This window comes from Ranitomeya imitator, chromosome 1 (assembly GCF_032444005.1).
Source record: "Ranitomeya imitator isolate aRanImi1 chromosome 1, aRanImi1.pri, whole genome shotgun sequence".
Taxonomy (NCBI): Eukaryota; Metazoa; Chordata; class Amphibia; order Anura; family Dendrobatidae; genus Ranitomeya; species Ranitomeya imitator.
The window spans coordinates 1164484565-1164501402 of NC_091282.1; positions in this window are offsets into that span (position 1 = coordinate 1164484565).

Consider the following 16838-nt stretch of genomic DNA (forward strand, 5'->3'; position numbering starts at 1 on the left):
GTACTCACTCTGTGGAATGAATCTGCACTAGCGGCTTTGTTCAGAAAGGGTCTCTCTGAAGCTCTTAAGGATGTAATGGTGGGATTTCCTATGCCTGCTGGTTTGAATGAGTCTATGTCCTTGGCCATTCAGATCGGTCGTCGCTTGCGCGAGCGTAAATCTGTGCACCATCTGGCGGTATTGTCTGAGAGTAAGCCTGAGCCTATGCAGTGCAACAGGACTATGACTAAAGTAGAACGGCACGAACACAGACGTCTGAACAGACTGTGTTTCTATTGTGGTGATTCTACTCATGCTATTTCTAATTGTCCTAAACGCACTAGGCGGTTCGATAGCTCTGCCGTTATTGGTACTGTACAGTCCAAATTCCTTTTGTCCATTACCTTAATGTGCTCTTTGTCATCATATTCTGTCATGGCGTTTGTGGATTCAGGCGCTGCCCTGAATCTGATGGATTTGGATTATGCTAAACGTTGTGGATTTTTCTTGGAGCCTTTGCGGTGTCCTATTCCGTTGAGAGGAATTGATGCTACACCTCTGGCCAAGAATAAGCCTCAGTACTGGGCCCAGCTGACCATGTGCATGGCTCCTGCACATCAGGAAGTTATTCGCTTTTTGGTACTGCATAATTTGCATGATGTGGTCGTGTTGGGGTTGCCATGGCTACAAACCCATAATCCAGTATTGGATTGGAACTCTATGTCGGTAACCAGCTGGGGTTGTCAGGGAGTACATGGTGATGTTCCATTTTTGTCTATTTCGTCATCCATTCCTTCTGACATCCCAGAGTTCTTGTCGGACTTTCAGGATGTATTTGAAGAGTCCAAGTCTGATGCCCTTCCTCCGCATAGGAATTGTGATTGTGCTATCGATTTGATTCCTGGTAGTAAATTCCCTAAGGGTCGTTTATTTAATTTGTCCGTACCTGAACACACCGCTATGCGCAGTTATGTGAAGGAGTCCCTGGAGAAGGGACATATTCGCCCATCGTCGTCACCATTGGGAGCAGGGTTCTTTTTTGTAGCCAAGAAGGATGGTTCGCTAAGACCGTGTATTGATTACCGCCTTCTTAATAAGATCACTGTTAAGTTTCAGTATCCCTTGCCATTGATTTCTGACTTGTTTGCTCGGATTAAGGGGGCTAGTTGGTTTACTAAGATTGATCTTCGTGGTGCGTATAATCTGGTGAGAATCAGGCAGGGAGATGAATGGAAAACGGCATTTAATACGCCCGAGGGTCATTTTGAGTATCTGGTGATGCCGTTCGGACTTGCCAATGCTCCATCTGTTTTTCAGTCTTTTATGCATGACATTTTTCGTGAGTATCTGGATAAATTCTTGATTGTTTACTTGGATGACATTTTGATCTTCTCAGATGATTGGGAGTCTCATGTAAAGCAAGTCAGAATGGTTTTCCAGGTACTGCGTGCTAATTCCTTGTTTGTGAAGGGATCAAAGTGTCTCTTCGGTGTGCAGAAAGTTTCATTTTTGGGGTTCATCTTTTCCCCTTCTACTATCGAGATGGATCCGGTTAAGGTTCAGGCCATCCAGGATTGGACTCAGCCGACATCTCTAAAAAGTTTGCAGAAATTCCTGGGCTTTGCTAATTTTTATCGTCGCTTCATCTGTAATTTTTCTAGCATTGCCAGACCATTGACCGATTTGACCAAGAAGGGTGCTGATTTGGTTAATTGGTCTTCTGCTGCCGTGGAAGCTTTTCAGGAGTTGAAGCGTCGTTTTTGCTGTGCCCCTGTGTTGTGTCAACCTGATGTTTCTCTTCCGTTCCAGGTCGAGGTTGATGCTTCTGAGATTGGTGCAGGGGCGGTTTTGTCACAGAGAGGTTCTGGTTGCTCAGTGTTCAAACCATGTGCTTTCTTTTCCAGGAAATTTTCTGCTGCTGAGCGTAATTATGATGTGGGCAACCGAGAGTTGCTGGCCATGAAGTGGGCATTCGAGGAGTGGCGTCATTGGCTTGAGGGTGCTAAGCATCGCGTGGTGGTTTTGACTGATCATAAGAACCTTACTTATCTTGAGTCTGCCAAGCGCTTGAATCCTAGACAGGCCCGTTGGTCGTTATTTTTTGCTCGTTTTGATTTTGTGATTTCATACCTTCCGGGCTCTAAAAATGTGAAGGCGGATGCTCTGTCTAGGAGTTTTGTGCCCGACTCTCCGGGGTTATCTGAGCCGGCGAGTATCCTCAAGGAAGGAGTCATTGTGTCTGCCATCTCCCCTGATTTGCGGAGAGTGTTGCAGAAATTTCAGGCTAATAAACCTGATCGTTGTCCGGCCGAGAAACTGTTCGTCCCTGATAGGTGGACTAGTAAAGTTATCTCTGAACTTCATTGTTCGGTGCTGGCCGGTCATCCAGGAATCTTTGGTACCAGGGAGTTGGTTGCTAGATCCTTTTGGTGGCCGTCTCTGTCGCGGGATGTGCGTGCTTTTGTGCAGTCCTGTGGAATTTGTGCTAGGGCTAAGCCCTGCTGTTCACGTGCCAGTGGGTTGCTTTTGCCCTTGCCGGTCCCGAAGAGGCCTTGGACACATATTTCGATAGATTTCATTTCTGACCTTCCCGTTTCTCAAAAGATGTCTGTCATTTGGGTGGTCTGTGATCGCTTTTCTAAAATGGTCCATCTGGTGCCCTTGGTTAAATTGCCTTCCTCCTCTGATTTGGTGCCTTTGTTCTTCCAGCATGTGGTTCGTTTACATGGCATTCCTGAGAATATTGTTTCTGACAGAGGTTCCCAGTTTGTCTCAAGGTTCTGGCGAGCCTTTTGTGGTAGGATGGGCATTGACCTATCTTTTTCCTCGGCCTTCCATCCTCAGACTAATGGCCAGACCGAACGAACCAATCAGACCTTGGAAACATATCTGAGATGTTTTGTTTCCGCTGACCAGGATGATTGGGTGTCATTTTTGCCGTTGGCTGAGTTCGCCCTTAATAATCGGGCCAGCTCGGCTACCTTGGTCTCTCCATTTTTCTGCAATTCTGGGTTCCATCCTCGTTTCTCTTCAGGACAGGTTGAGTCTTCGGACTGTCCTGGTGTGGATTATGTGGTGGACAGGTTGCAGCAGATCTGGACTCAGGTAGTGGACAATTTGACCTTGTCCCAGGAGAAGGCTCAGCTTTTCGCTAATCGCAGACGCCGTGTGGGACCCCGACTTCGTGTTGGGGATCTGGTTTGGTTATCTTCTCGTCATATACCTATGAAGGTTTCCTCTCCTAAATTTAAACCTCGTTTTATTGGTCCGTATAGGATTTCTGAGATTCTCAATCCGGTGTCTTTTCGTCTGACCCTCCCAGACTCCTTTTCCATACATAATGTATTCCATAGGTCGTTGTTGAGGAGATACGTGGCACCTATGGTTCCATCTGTGGAGCCTCCTGCCCCTGTTTTGGTGGAGGGGGAATTGGAGTATATTGTGGAGAAGATTTTGGATTCTCGTGTCTCTAGACGGAAACTCCAGTATCTGGTCAAATGGAAGGGTTATGCTCAGGAAGATAATTCCTGGGTTTTTGCCTCTGATGTCCATGCCCCAGATCTTGTTCGTGCCTTTCATGTGGCTCATCCTGGTCGGCCTGGGGGTTCTGGTGAGGGTTCGGTGACCCCTCCTCAAGGGGGGGGTACTGTTGTGAATTCTGTGGTCACAAGTGGTATTGCAGTCTCTGGGCGTCCTCCCTCAGGTGTTTTGGTGAGCTCGTTGGCTGCCTTGCTATTTAGCTCCACCTGAGTCTGTCTTCCTTGCTCCTTGTCAATGTTCCAGTGTTGGATCTGAGCTACTGCATCTTTCCTTGGGCCTGCTGCTCTGCTAGATAAGTGCTTCTAGTTTGTTTTCTGTTTTTTCTGTCCAGCTTGTTATTATCTTTTGCTGGAAGCTCTGAGAAGCAAAGGGGTGCACCGCCGTGCTGTTAGTTCGGCACGGTGGGTCTTTTTTGCCCCTTTGCGTGGTTTTCGTTTTAGGGTTTTTTGTAGACTGCATAGTTCTCTTTGCTATCCTCGCTCTGTCTAGAATATCGGGCCTCACTTTGCTGAATCTATTTCATTCCTACGTTTGTCTTTTCATCTTGCTAACAGTCATTATATGTGGGGGCTGCCTATTCCTTTGGGGTATTTCTCTGAGGTAAGTCAGGCTTGTATTTCTATCTTCAGGCTAGTCAGCTCCTCAGGCAGTGCCGAGTTGCATAGGTAGTGATAGGCGCAATCCACTGCTGCTTCCAGTTGTGTGAGGACAGTTCAGGTACTGCAGTCTACAGAGATTCCACGTCTCAGAGCTCGTCCTATTGTTTTGGGTTTTTGCCAGATCTCTGTATGTGCGCCGATTACTGCACGCTGTGTTGCCTGATTGCCAGCCATAACAGTTACCGCAAAAAGGATCGGGACAGTGCCTGGTCAAGCTGATACTGAGATAGATGTACATATAGAGGATACATTCATTAGGAATACATAAAAAACGCAAAATAAAGCATAATCTACATAATACTTTCCCCAACAACATATATATAGGGATCAATAGCAATATTATAAACTTAATATGGGGACAAAATAATAATTATAACGGTTGTAATGGGCATAAATCAAATAAATCATATACAGATCAGAATACAAATATAAATGCAGATAAAGGTGCATATTAATACAGCCAAAAAATCCTACAAACAATCCACCCCCTAGGTTTGAACGAAAGCCTCTCATTCTCCCCATTTCTATGATATATCTACTAAATTCTGATATACCCTGCGGTCAACTACTTGCTGTGGTGAAAATATATATTGGTTGTTTTAATTTTTAATTCTTACTCATGTTCCTTTATACTTTTAGGTATTGATATCTTGTATACTATCTGCCGGGCCTTTCCTTACAATAACTATCTAATCTGGTTGAATTCTGGCTGCTGCTCGCTATGGAACTCTATGTTACCAAGAAACACATATAGTGTATACTCCTATTCATCTTTGGATCATTTATTTTGCTGTATTTCATTTTATAGTTGCATGTTCAAATTTTTTGGCTGTATTAATATGCACCTTTATCTGCATTTATATTTGTATTCTGATCTGTATATGATTTATTTGATTTATGCCCATTACAACCGTTATAATTATTATTTTGTCCCCATATTAAGTTTTTTGTCCCCATTTAGGCCGCATTGCCTCAGTAAAGTGGCGGTGAAAGTATACTTCGGGCATCGTGGTCACCTGAGAGCCCGTATCAACTAAACAACGTACATCTCGTCCATTCATTTCTGCCCAGACCAGGGGGCACGTGGACACCAGATTAGTGGGACTTCTAGAACTCCTTTTTGACAAAAACAGGCTCCGGGCGGCGTCCCCTTGGCTTGGAGCCAACTAGTTCAACGGTCGGCGTTGTAGAGGTCTTCAACTTTGCGTACAACACCGGTACACATGCCCTAATTCTCCACAGTTAAAACACACAGGGGGCCCTTCTCTGTGACCCACTCTCATCTTAATATGCTGAATTAATTAACATGCTACAGATTTGAAAAAACACTTTTTTGGTTCAAATCCACAAGTTTTCAGATATCTTATTCACTCACTGGTTCTGTAAAGCGTTGTTTTTTTTCCTGCAGGAAAAGGGAGTGGGGCAAAAACGCAGCATGTGAAAAAGCCGTAATTGGGCATTCTTTGTGCCTCTGTAGAAATCACAGGAACACCAGATGCCGCCACAGACAGGAGGCAGACCAAGAGTTAAGGTTTTTTTAGTAAACAATAAATGCACTCCACGCAGGGAGGGAGGGATTGCAGAGGAATAGTAGGAATGGGGAAGAACTGTGAAGGAGGAAGGATGGGTAGGGGCGAACTATCTGGCCCCACCTCGCCTAGCCCAGTCACATGACCTGGTCCAACCAGCAATCTCGATCTTCGCCCCTGCAGCATGGGTGATAGCCCCGGCAGTCAGGGGTGGATTAAGGGTAGCCAGGGCCCCAGGCTGTTCAGACACTGTGGGCCCCCCATTCATGTGACGGCGTCATGTGACGGGGTTATCATACACCTGAACCAGATAATTCTAGAAAAATAGTTGCTGTGTGAAACTATAACCTGTCAAACATCCATTGATCTAGTCAATTCAGTTAGGAAGAAAAAAGAAAAAAAAACCACAATACCATAAGTGCCAGTATACACAGGAGATCTGTACTTAGTATGCAGTGTCAGTGTACAGGTAATACAGTGATCACTGGTGATGGTGACATTATACACAGGACCTCTGTACATAGTATACAGTGTATAGTGTCAGTGTATAGGTAACACTGACTCACCAGTGACATCTCTAGGTGAAGTCCTTCATTTTTCATCCAGCACAGACCACCACGGAGTTATCTCGAGCTCCGCTTGCAGAACACATTACTTAATTTTTCCCAACTTTTACATTACACCACATGAGGAAAAAGAGGCAACATAGTGTCACGCTACACAGTAACAGGACCACCCCCCCACTTAAAACAGTGTCCTCAAAAAATAAAATAAATACATCACTGCAGTAATAATATCCCTTATGTGCCGGCACGTCAATAGCGTTAAACTGCTGCAGCACTGGTAGGGGCCCGGTGAGCAGATGAGACAGGGTCCGATGCGGGCCCCCTCTGCCCACCGGGCTCATACGCCAGTCAGGGCAGTAATGCCCTGATAGCGGCGGTCAATCGGAGCAGCTGCCCAGACGACTGGGCCCTGGGCTACCGCCCAGATTGACCTCATGAGGCTATGTGCACACTTTGCAGATTCCACTGCGGATTTTTCCGCAGCGGAATTGCAAAATCCGCAGTGAAAACCCATCGCGGTTTTTACTGCGGATTTATCGCGGTTTTTACTGCGTTTTCTTCTGCGGATTTTCAACTGCAGTTTTCTATTGGAGCAGCTGAAAATCCGCAGAAAAGAAGTGACATGCTGCGGAATGTAATCCGCAGCGTTTCCGCGCGGATTTTTCTGCAGCATGTGCACAGCGTTTTTTGTTTCCCATAGGTTTACATTGAAATGTAAACTCATGGGAAACTGCTGCGGATCCGCAGCGGTTAAATCCGCTGCGGATCCGCAGCAAAATCCGCAAAGTGTGAATATAGCCTTATAATCCGCCCCTGCCGGCAGTTCCGGAACAGGTGTGTAAAAGGTACCCCTTCTCTGGTACTCCTCCTTACACCTCCACAAAGTCATAAAGCCGCCTCTGGGCCTCAAAACAGCAACAGAGACCCCTCTGTGCATAGTGTCCTTTCTGCCCCTCCAGAAGCTATTAATACCTTTGCACTGTAATAGTGCCCCCTTTGCCTTTAATGCCACCACACAGTATTAGTGTGTGTCTGCAAAATAGTACTGTCCTTCTTTGAATTAAAAAACACTATCCTAACCATGCTCTATTCTGCTTACCATCTATGATCTGGCACAGGTAGTGTGATTATTAAGCATTGTAATTTAACCATCTCACATCCACTGAATGCCTACGACCAAAGCCAAGATTAGTGCAGGGCAAACTGAGCAATTGCACTGAGCCCTTGTTCTCAAAAGGGACCACCGCCTTTATAAGACAGAAACTCTGCATGAAATACGCAATGTTTGTGTGTGTAGCACGGAATGCATGTTGTTTGTAGAATACAATCTGTGCATGTAGCATGCAGACAGTGTGTTTAACATATGTTGTGTGTGTAACAAAGTTTCAGTGCTATATTATGTCAGTGTTTTTGTGTAGCATGGATTACGTGTGTGTAACATATAAAGTGCTTGTAGCATGCAGTCTGTGTAACATAAAGTATGTTTCTAGATGGGGGCTGGAACAAAGCGCAGCTGGGTGGAGGCCCCCCATGACTGCTTTGAGCCGGGCGGTCTTTTTAAATAATGCTGCGGCTGGGGATAGGAGAATGGCAAGGGGGGGAGGAGTTAGGAAAGGGGAAGGTAGTAGGGAAAGTGCGGGAAAACCGCCATTCCCTACCTTAATTCAGGACGAAGAAGACGTGCAGGATGGCGTCGGCTGAGTCCATGATGTCCCAGCTTCGAGAGATGGCCAGGTCCAGGAGAGGGGGCTGGCTCGAGGCCCAGCTGGCCTCCATCATTGGTGCTGCAGGAGGATCCGGGCAGAGCTCACGGGGCAGGAGGACCAGGCCCCCAGAGAGACTGTCTCCCGAAGTCCCGGCGCGTGGCAGGCACAGGCTCCGGAGCCCCTCCAGGGACCCTGCGGGCGGTGAGTCCGGCGGCGCTGCCCCCTCCGGTCGCTCCCGCTCCGGCAGGAATCCAAGTACCCGGCCTGCAGGCGTCGGGCCCAGGACACCGCCGCTGCTGCCGGGAGCGCCGGACCGGAAGTGCGGCCTGCGCGATCCAGGCAGAGCGCAGCCGCCGCTTCCCCCGCTCCTGTCGGGTCCCTTGCTCTCAGGGGGCGCGCGGCCGCCGCTCCACCGGCTTCTTCTGGTGTACCGGTGTCCAGAGGGAGAGCGGCCACCGCACCCCCTGCCCCCATCAGATCCACAGCACTCAGTGGGCGTGCAGCGGCAGGAAGAGGAAGAGCAGCGCTGCCAGGAAGAGCAGCACAGCCAGGAAGAGCGGCACAGCCAGGAGGAGCAGCACGGCCAGGAGGAGCAGCACGGCCAGGAGGAGCGGCAGCAGCAGCAGCCAGGAATCCGGACCCTTTACCTGCGGCAGGCACCCACAGCCCATCACCTTCCAGGGTGCCTGCTGGGATGATCACAAGGAGTACACAGGCGGTGGATGGTCAGCGGTCGGGAGATCTTCTACGTCCCGCTTGTACAGAACGGTGCAGCGGAGGGAGAGATGCAGGCAGCAGTGTCGAGCTGCCTGCCCGGGAGCGAAGAATGTTACACGACCGGGCGGGCTCGCCCGGGTTGGAACACAGGGATCGGTCGAGGTCGCCCAGGAGGTCTCCGGAACACAGAGCAGCGTTTACCCGTTACTCATCGGATGGTGAGGTGGCGGGAGATACTGATCATGGACGGAGGAGTGGGTCTGTACAGCAGCTACAGCACGCTCGGGTCCCCCCTGGTGACGAGGAGGCCAGGGGCGCGGGCCTGGGGCAGAGAGGGCTAGCGGCGCAGCAGTTCCAACACGCTCGGGTCCCCCCTGGTGACGAGGAGTCCAGGGGCGCGGGCCTAGGGCATCAACGCGGCGAGGAGGTGTCGGAGTCCAGCGGTGATCGTCAAGTGAGGTCGGAGCGACAGGGATCCGGAGGTCCGGCTGGCGGGGACACAGCACCCGCGCAGCGTTGTGAGTATGAGTCTATGTCTGGTTTGTCGCCCGCAGGGGCTGGGTTGCAGGAAGCTAGGAGGGGTCGGGTGGCGGTGTGTGAGGAACGGCAGAGGAGTGGGCCGATTGTGGCAGAGGTGCCAGGTATGCAGGATTTATTGCAGGGTATGTCGCAAATTTTGCGTAGATTGGAGGGAGGGTCGGCAACTGGGGTTGCCGCATCGCCGGTTGAGGCGTGGTTGTCTGGGCGAGGGGTGGAAGCCCCATCGGGGAGTGGGTTGGTAAGCCCTGGTCGGATAGTGGAGGTTGCATCGTCAGGTTTCGGTTCAGACAGAGAAGGAAAAAGGCGATACGGTCAAATTAGATGACAGAGCGAAAGGGGAAGTTTATGTGTGCTTTGAAGGGCCGTTGGGAGCGCATTTAAAAAAGGAGGTGAAGGAGAAGATTTGGAGAGACGAGTACGTGGAAATTTTTTCCCTGCTTCCGTTGGAGAAGTTTAACTTTGATAAAGGGAAAAAAGACGATAGCAAAAAGGAGGAGGAAGAAAAGCGGAGGTCGTGGCTAATTCCGCAGACATTTGTGAATTGGTTGCAGGCATTTGCAATATTGGCGAGCGTAGTGGGGGAGAAGGCGCCCGAGAATTGCTCGGGTTTGTTTTGCTATTTAGACTCGATTGGGGAGGCGCATCATACATATGGCGGTCAGACGTGGCTGCGGTATGATGAGCAGTTCAGGCAGCGAAAGGCGGTAAGGCCGGAAATTAGGTGGGACCAGAAGGATATAGGCCTTTGGCTGAAGGTTATGGCCCCAGCTAGACATGGGCAGTCCTTTCATGGGTCCGGGGGTGGTGGCAGCCAGCAGGCGGGACATGGAAGCAGTAGTCAGGGTGCACAGGGAGCAAAGGAGAAGTCTGGAACCTGCTGGCAGTTTAATGACGGTCAGTGTAAATACGGTAACACCTGTAAATTTAAGCATGTGTGTTCCCACTGTAATGGAAGTTCACACGGGGCTTCAAAGTGTTTCAGGAAGGGAAAAGGAAAGCCAGCTTTGGGTGCCGGTCAAGGGGGAGAGCCCGGTGAGGCTTCACGAGATGGCCCCCTTTCTAAATCGGTACCCCGATCAGGTGAAGGCAGGTATTATTTTTAATGGTTTTGCGGATGGTTTTAGGATTCCTCCCCCGAGTCACGAGGTCCCTTTTTCGATTAAGAATTTGCGGTCGGCAATGTTGCATGCCGAGGTTGTTGATCTTAAACTCAAGAAAGAAGTGGAGTTGGGAAGGATGTCGGGGCCGCTTTTGAACCCGCCGACAGAGGGTATGGTGGTTTCCCCTTTGGGGGTGGTGCCTAAGAAAGAGCCGAATAAATTTCGGTTGATTCAACATTTGTCGTATCCAAAGGGTCGGTCGGTAAATGATGGCATCGCCCAAGAGCTGTGCTCTGTTGAGTATACATCATTCGATGCAGCGGTGCAGTGGGTGAGAAGGCATGGCCCGGGGGCACTGTTGGCAAAGACGGATATTGAATCGGCCTTCCGTTTGCTTCCGGTGCACCCGGACAGCGTTCCGTTGTTAGGTTGTTTTTGGAATGGTGGTTACTATTTGGATAGATGTTTGCCAATGGGCTGCGCCATTTCTTGTTCCTTGTTTGAGACGTTTAGTACTTTCCTGGAGTGGGTGGTTAGGGACGTGGCGGGAGTTCAGTCGGTTATCCATTATTTGGATGATTTTTCGTTTATCGGGCCGCCTGATTCCGCAGTATGCCGTAATACGTTAATGGCTATGTTTTGGGTCACAGAGCTTTTTGGAGTTCCATTAGCGGCGGATAAGACGGAAGGTCCCAGTACGGTGTTGAGTTTTTTGGGAATTTTAATTGACTCCGAGAGAATGGAGTGTCGGTTGCCGGAGGATAAGTTGGCCATGCTGCAGCAGGAGGTTGATAGAGCTAGAAGGAGGCGGAAGCTGACTTTGAAAGAGTTGCAGTCTCTTTTGGGTAGATTGAATTTTGCATGTCGGATCATACCCATAGGCAGGATATTTTGTCGCAGGTTGTCGGTCGCGACGGCAGGTGTGAAGGAGCCGCACCATTTTATTCGCCTGAGCAAGGAACACAAAGACGACTTGCTAGTGTGGCAACGTTTCTTGTGCAATTACAACGGGCGGTCGTTGATTCAGCAGGATGTCTTAACAAACTTTGATTGCGAGATATATACGGATGCAGCCGGTTCGGCTGGTTACGGGGCCTATTGCGGTGGTCGTTGGTGTGCCGGACGGTGGCCGGGCCAGTGGAGGGAGTTGCGCCTTACAAAAAACCTGGTTTTGTTGGAATTGTTTCCTATCGTGGTGGCGGTTTCCATTTGGGGGGAAATGTTTGCTAACAGGAGGATTCGTTTTCATTGCGACAACATGAGCGTCGTGTCGGTGATGAACAGTTTATCGGCCTCATCTCCCCCGGTGATTAAGTTGGTGAGGGAGTTGGTTTTCCGGTGCTTGGAGCTGAACGCTTGTATTTCGGCGGTGCATGTGCCGGGTGTGCAGAACTCAATAGCCGATGCATTGTCTCATTTCCAGTGGGACCGTTTTCGGGAATTGGCGCCGGACGCGGAGATCTCGGGAGAGGAATGCCCTTTGCATCTTTGGAGCGTGATTATGGATGAGCGGGCCGGTTGATTCGGGAGTCTGTTACGAGCCAAACCTGGGCATCATACAAAGCCTCTTGGCGGGTATGGCAAAGTTGGGTGTCGGTGTGGGGCCAGTTGGTGTCTGACAAAGATAGGATGTTGGCGGTGTTATTCTTGATCGGTAAGGCGGCCGATGAAGGTTGGTCGATTTCGAAGGTAAATAAATTTGTTGCTGGATTGGCTTTTGCTTTTAAGTTGCAGGGGTTGGTGGACGCGACAAAACATTTTTTGGTCAGACAGGCACTTAGGGGTTTTAGGAGAGGTAATCAGACGATTGACCGTCGCCGTCCCATTTCGTTTAGCCTTTTAGAACGGTTGGGCGAAGTCTTGGAGATTATTTGTGGTTCGAGTTTTGAGTTGGCGTTGTTTCGTCTCGCTTTTTCATTAGCATTTTTTGGGGCAATGCGCGTTGGGGAGCTGGTGTCGAGGTCCAAAGTTAGAGCAGGGGGTTTGTTGGCGGAGAATGTGGAAGTTTGGACGGGGGGTATCGTTTTTTGGATTCGGCGTTCAAAGACTGACCAAATTGGGAGAGGAAAACGTGTGGTGCTGGGGAGGGTTAGCGGGTCTCTGATGTGCCCTAGAGGTTGTCTGGAAGCATACTGGCAGTTATGGTCAGGCAGATCCGGCCCTTTGTTGTGTCACGCAGAGGGGTCCTTTTTGTCACGCTTTCAGTTCATTGCGGTGTTAAGAAGGGGCTTGCGGGAGTTGGGCCTTTCTCCGGATTTGTTTGGGTCGCATTCATTTCGTATCGGGGCGGCATCAGAAGCTGATAGTTTGGGTTTGGGCACGGAGGACATTTGTAGAATTGGCAGGTGGACTTCGAATCGTTACTTAAGTTACGTCCGTCATTAATTTAGTGGCGTGGTTATGATTTTGTATTTGACCCCAGTGTTTTTTCTTCATGCATCTTGTTGCAGGTGTGTCCCCTTTACTTAGCCTGGATCTTCGGACATTCGTTCGTTCATTGGGGGGCGCTGCGGGCCGAGGTCAGGCCGGACGGTAGGCAACTGGGGTTTAGTAGGCGTCAAGTTGTCATTCGGTGGTTGGGATATAGGGGGATGGTGTGGAGCAGGGCCCTTCCTGAATTTTCTAAGGCGGTTCGTTTAGATAGACAACCTGACATTTTAATTGTGCATTTGGAGGGGAACAACTTGGGTGTGCGGCCTGTCAGGGAGTTGATTAGCGACGTTCGATTTGTTGAGGTTGCAGGTATCATTTCCTGGGGTGTTGATTGTGTGGTCAGATATTGTGCCTAGGAAACGGTGGAGGGGGGATAGATCTTTGAAGGGTATTAATAGGGCTAGGGTCAAGTTGAATAGGGCAATAGCAGGTTTTGTTTCCAGAAACGGGGGGATTAGAGTTAGACATTTTGAATTGGAGTCAGGGCTTGGTAACTACTGGTTGGAGGACGGAGTTCACTTAAACGCGATTGGAATTGATTTGTGGACTTTGGCATTGCAAGAAGGAGTTGAACGGGCGTTGGTGGCGTTGGGGCACTCACGAGCCTGAGGTGATCAGGGCTGTTCGTGTGTGGTGGGGGGGTGGGGGTTCTTGGAGTTGACGCTGATTGGTTGGGGGAAGGAATTGGAGCATAATTACAGGCAATTTAAAATGTGGTGGGGTTGGATCTGGCATTTTGGTATGGGCTCTGGACGGGGTTTTACCCTGGGAGCTGTTGGTGGTTTTTCTCTTCCCGGAACGGGATGTACGGTGCCCTCGAGCTGGTTTTCACGGCTGAGGGTAATATGGTGGTCGATCTTCTTTTGTGGGGTTTTGCCAGATCTTTTTAGCTCCAAGAACCCTCCCCTCGAATTTATACTGTAGTATTTATGTTTATGTTAATTTTGTTAATAAAAGTTGGCCGCTGTGGCCAAAATATCCAAAAGAATAATTGGTTATGTTTTTATTTAAGGAAAGGGTTGGGTCGGTGGGCAGGTTTTGGTGGTTAGGTTACATACGTAGGAAAAGACCGTACTCGGCATACGCGGTCATGCATACATTGTGTGCAGCATGGAGTGTACGTAAGATACAGTGTGCGTAACGTGTGTAGCATGGAATGTATGTAAAATAGAAAAACCACAAAACTTGAGCTTGGATTAAGTTGGTATACATGCAGCACAGACACATGTTCACATTGGAAACAAAATGAGCAAAAACCCTGCTGTAACTAAATAAGTAAAAAGCAAAAGTGCATTTCAATAACTCAGAGTTCTTAGTAATACTGTTTTTGAACAAAAATAACATAAAAGACATCCCACCGTCGACAAGGTAACTCTGATCGGGACAGTCCTACACTGTCTAATACTAAAATCCTTACCATGTGTCAGAGTTGACCTCAGTGTGTGAAGCCGGCTGGGTTCACACTGCGTTGTGTGAACCCGTTTAATGGACTACGTTACACCGCGGCATAACGCGGTGTAGTGCAGTCCGTTAGCGCCGCCATTACTTGCAATGGCAAACGCAAATGATGTGCCGTCATTGAGTGACGGACCCGAGACGCGGGCTGCAGCATTTCCGGGTCCGTCACTGCTAGCGCACTGCTAGCGCAGATGGAGCTAGCAGATGCTCCATCTGCGCTAGCGCAGGGCTAAAGTCAGCACTTGCTTTAGTGCAGTCCGTTTAACGGATTTGTTGAACGGACTGCACAACGCAAGTGTGAACCTAGCCTAAGGGTAGACAAAAGGAGCGGGTCCTTATTCACACACTGAGGTCAACTCTGACACATGGTAAGTTTTTTTTATATTAGACGATCTCGGGGGGCTTATCCCATTAGGGGGTAGTTATCAATTTGTTTTTAAATGTTTTTAAGCTGTGTGGTGTGTTTTTTGACTCTAATAAAATTGTTATCTTCATTTATTTTGGTGATCCCTGGTTTTAGTATGTTTCTTTCTTTTTTTCCATACAGTCCTTTTTGACATACTCCAGGTTGATCCCAGTTGCGTATTGTAGTTTGATGGTGCCCTCCACCCCTTTGGTTTCTCCTGGCATGGAATGTATGTAACATGCAGTGTGTGGCATGAAATGTATGTAACATGCAGTGCGTGTGGCATGGAATATATGTAACATGCAGTGCGTGTGTGTGTGTGGCATGGAATGTATGTAACATGCAGTGTGTGTGTGTGTGGCATGGAATGTATATAACATGCAGTGTGTGTGTGTGTGGCATGGAATGTATGTAACATGCAGTGTGTGTGTGTGTGTGTGGCATGGAATGCATGTAACATGTGTAAGGAGGTTGCTTTCCCTGCTCCTTACCTGGAACCACTTAGTCGGACAGCTGGGTTGTTGGGGGGAGGATTTTCTGCCCTGGACAGAGGGGACCATGTGACTGCTGGGGCAGAGAGGAAGAGAGAGGGGTGTGGTCAAAAAAGAGTGGGAGAGCAGAGCGCGCGAGACAGAGGGGACAGAGCGCCAGAGAAAGAGAGCAGGCTGCAGCGCCGCGCTTCCCGAGAGAGAGTGCTCCCCGTAAGGGCACTGAGGCTGAGATGCCAGCTGTAGTGAAGGCTGGATATGAGAGTGTGGACTTGGAAGCCTCCGTAATCAGAGAAGATGTACTACTGCAGAGAGAGTCTGCCAGGCTAATATACAGAGTCTCCTGCAGCAGAGTGACTGTTACTTCCTGCTTAGTCAGGACCCCCTGGACTGATAAGTTGCAAGAAAACTCGTTAACCATTTTGATTCTGCTTAATTGTTTACTGTTTGCTTTATCTCTATTAATTAATCTCTATCTCTATCCCCTGTTTACTCCCTGCGAGGAGAATCTTACTCCTGTTAATAAATTCCCCTCAACAGTTGGTCTGTCTGTTCCGTGGTGACATACTCAACTCTGCACTCTATTATACTTGTCGTAGTCGGCAAGATGTCACACAGTAGCGTAAAAAGGGCAGACCAAGCAGTTGGGGGAGGCCCCAGGTCTAGCGTCTCCCTGGGAGCCATGTTAGTTAACCTGCCAAAATTCTCGGGGAGTGATGTCATGTTGTGGAGTTGAACGGAGCGCATCCGAGGGATGACGCGGATGCATCCTATGACGCCAGCTCTGCAGGCGGAAAAAGCTGTGATGGCCCTAGAGGGGGATGCACAGGACTCTGTTATGCTCAGACCCCCCAGGCGAGAGATACCCTGGACAAAGTATTACGTATACTTGAGGAGACGCATGGGGATCCCACTGACGTAGGAGAGCTGTGCATGCGACTGTTCCGCCGGGTACAAAGAGAGGGGGAGACCGTGACGCAATATATGAATGCACTGCAGAAGTTCATACCGCCATTATACGGAAGGACGGCGTAGGTGTGGGGTTAATTGACATTGTGCTGCAAGACCAACTGGTGACAGGCTTGCGAGATGTGTTGATGAAACAGGCCCTGCGAGAGCGCATGCGCGTAAAGCCAGATATGACCTTCTCTGAGGTCGGGAGTGAGGCACGCACACGCAAGCAAGAGCGAGGGGTGGCAGTGCCAGTGGGGAAGGTATGAAGCGGGGAGGTAACAGCCCATCAATGGGTAGAAGACTTGAAGAAGGAGGTCAAGCAGATCCGTGAGGAAGTGGCTAAATATAAGAAGACCCCTACTGCAGAGTACAGCCCTCCGGTGCAAGAAAGAGAGACCACCCCCAAAGTGAGACTAGTGCTGCTCGGCGAAGAAGACTGCCGACATGCTACAATTGCAGAGCACCCAGTCAGAATGAAGAGGAGATGACATGGACCCAGGATTCCCCGTTGAAGATAAGAAGGATCTGGGAAGAGATTAAGAGTCTGGGGAAAGCCCTGACTGACATTTTGGGGACCAGCGACATACCCCGAGGTAACGTGTGGAAGTAGCCAGAAAGAGATAGCGGAGAGGTGCGTAGCATGAAGAAGGCTTCAGTGGTGGCCCCAGAGAGTAACTCTGTATCCTGGGGTGAAGAGCAACCACAGATGAGAGATGTCTCCCGCCGAGGTTGATGATCCAGACTAAAGTGCCCTCCAGACAGA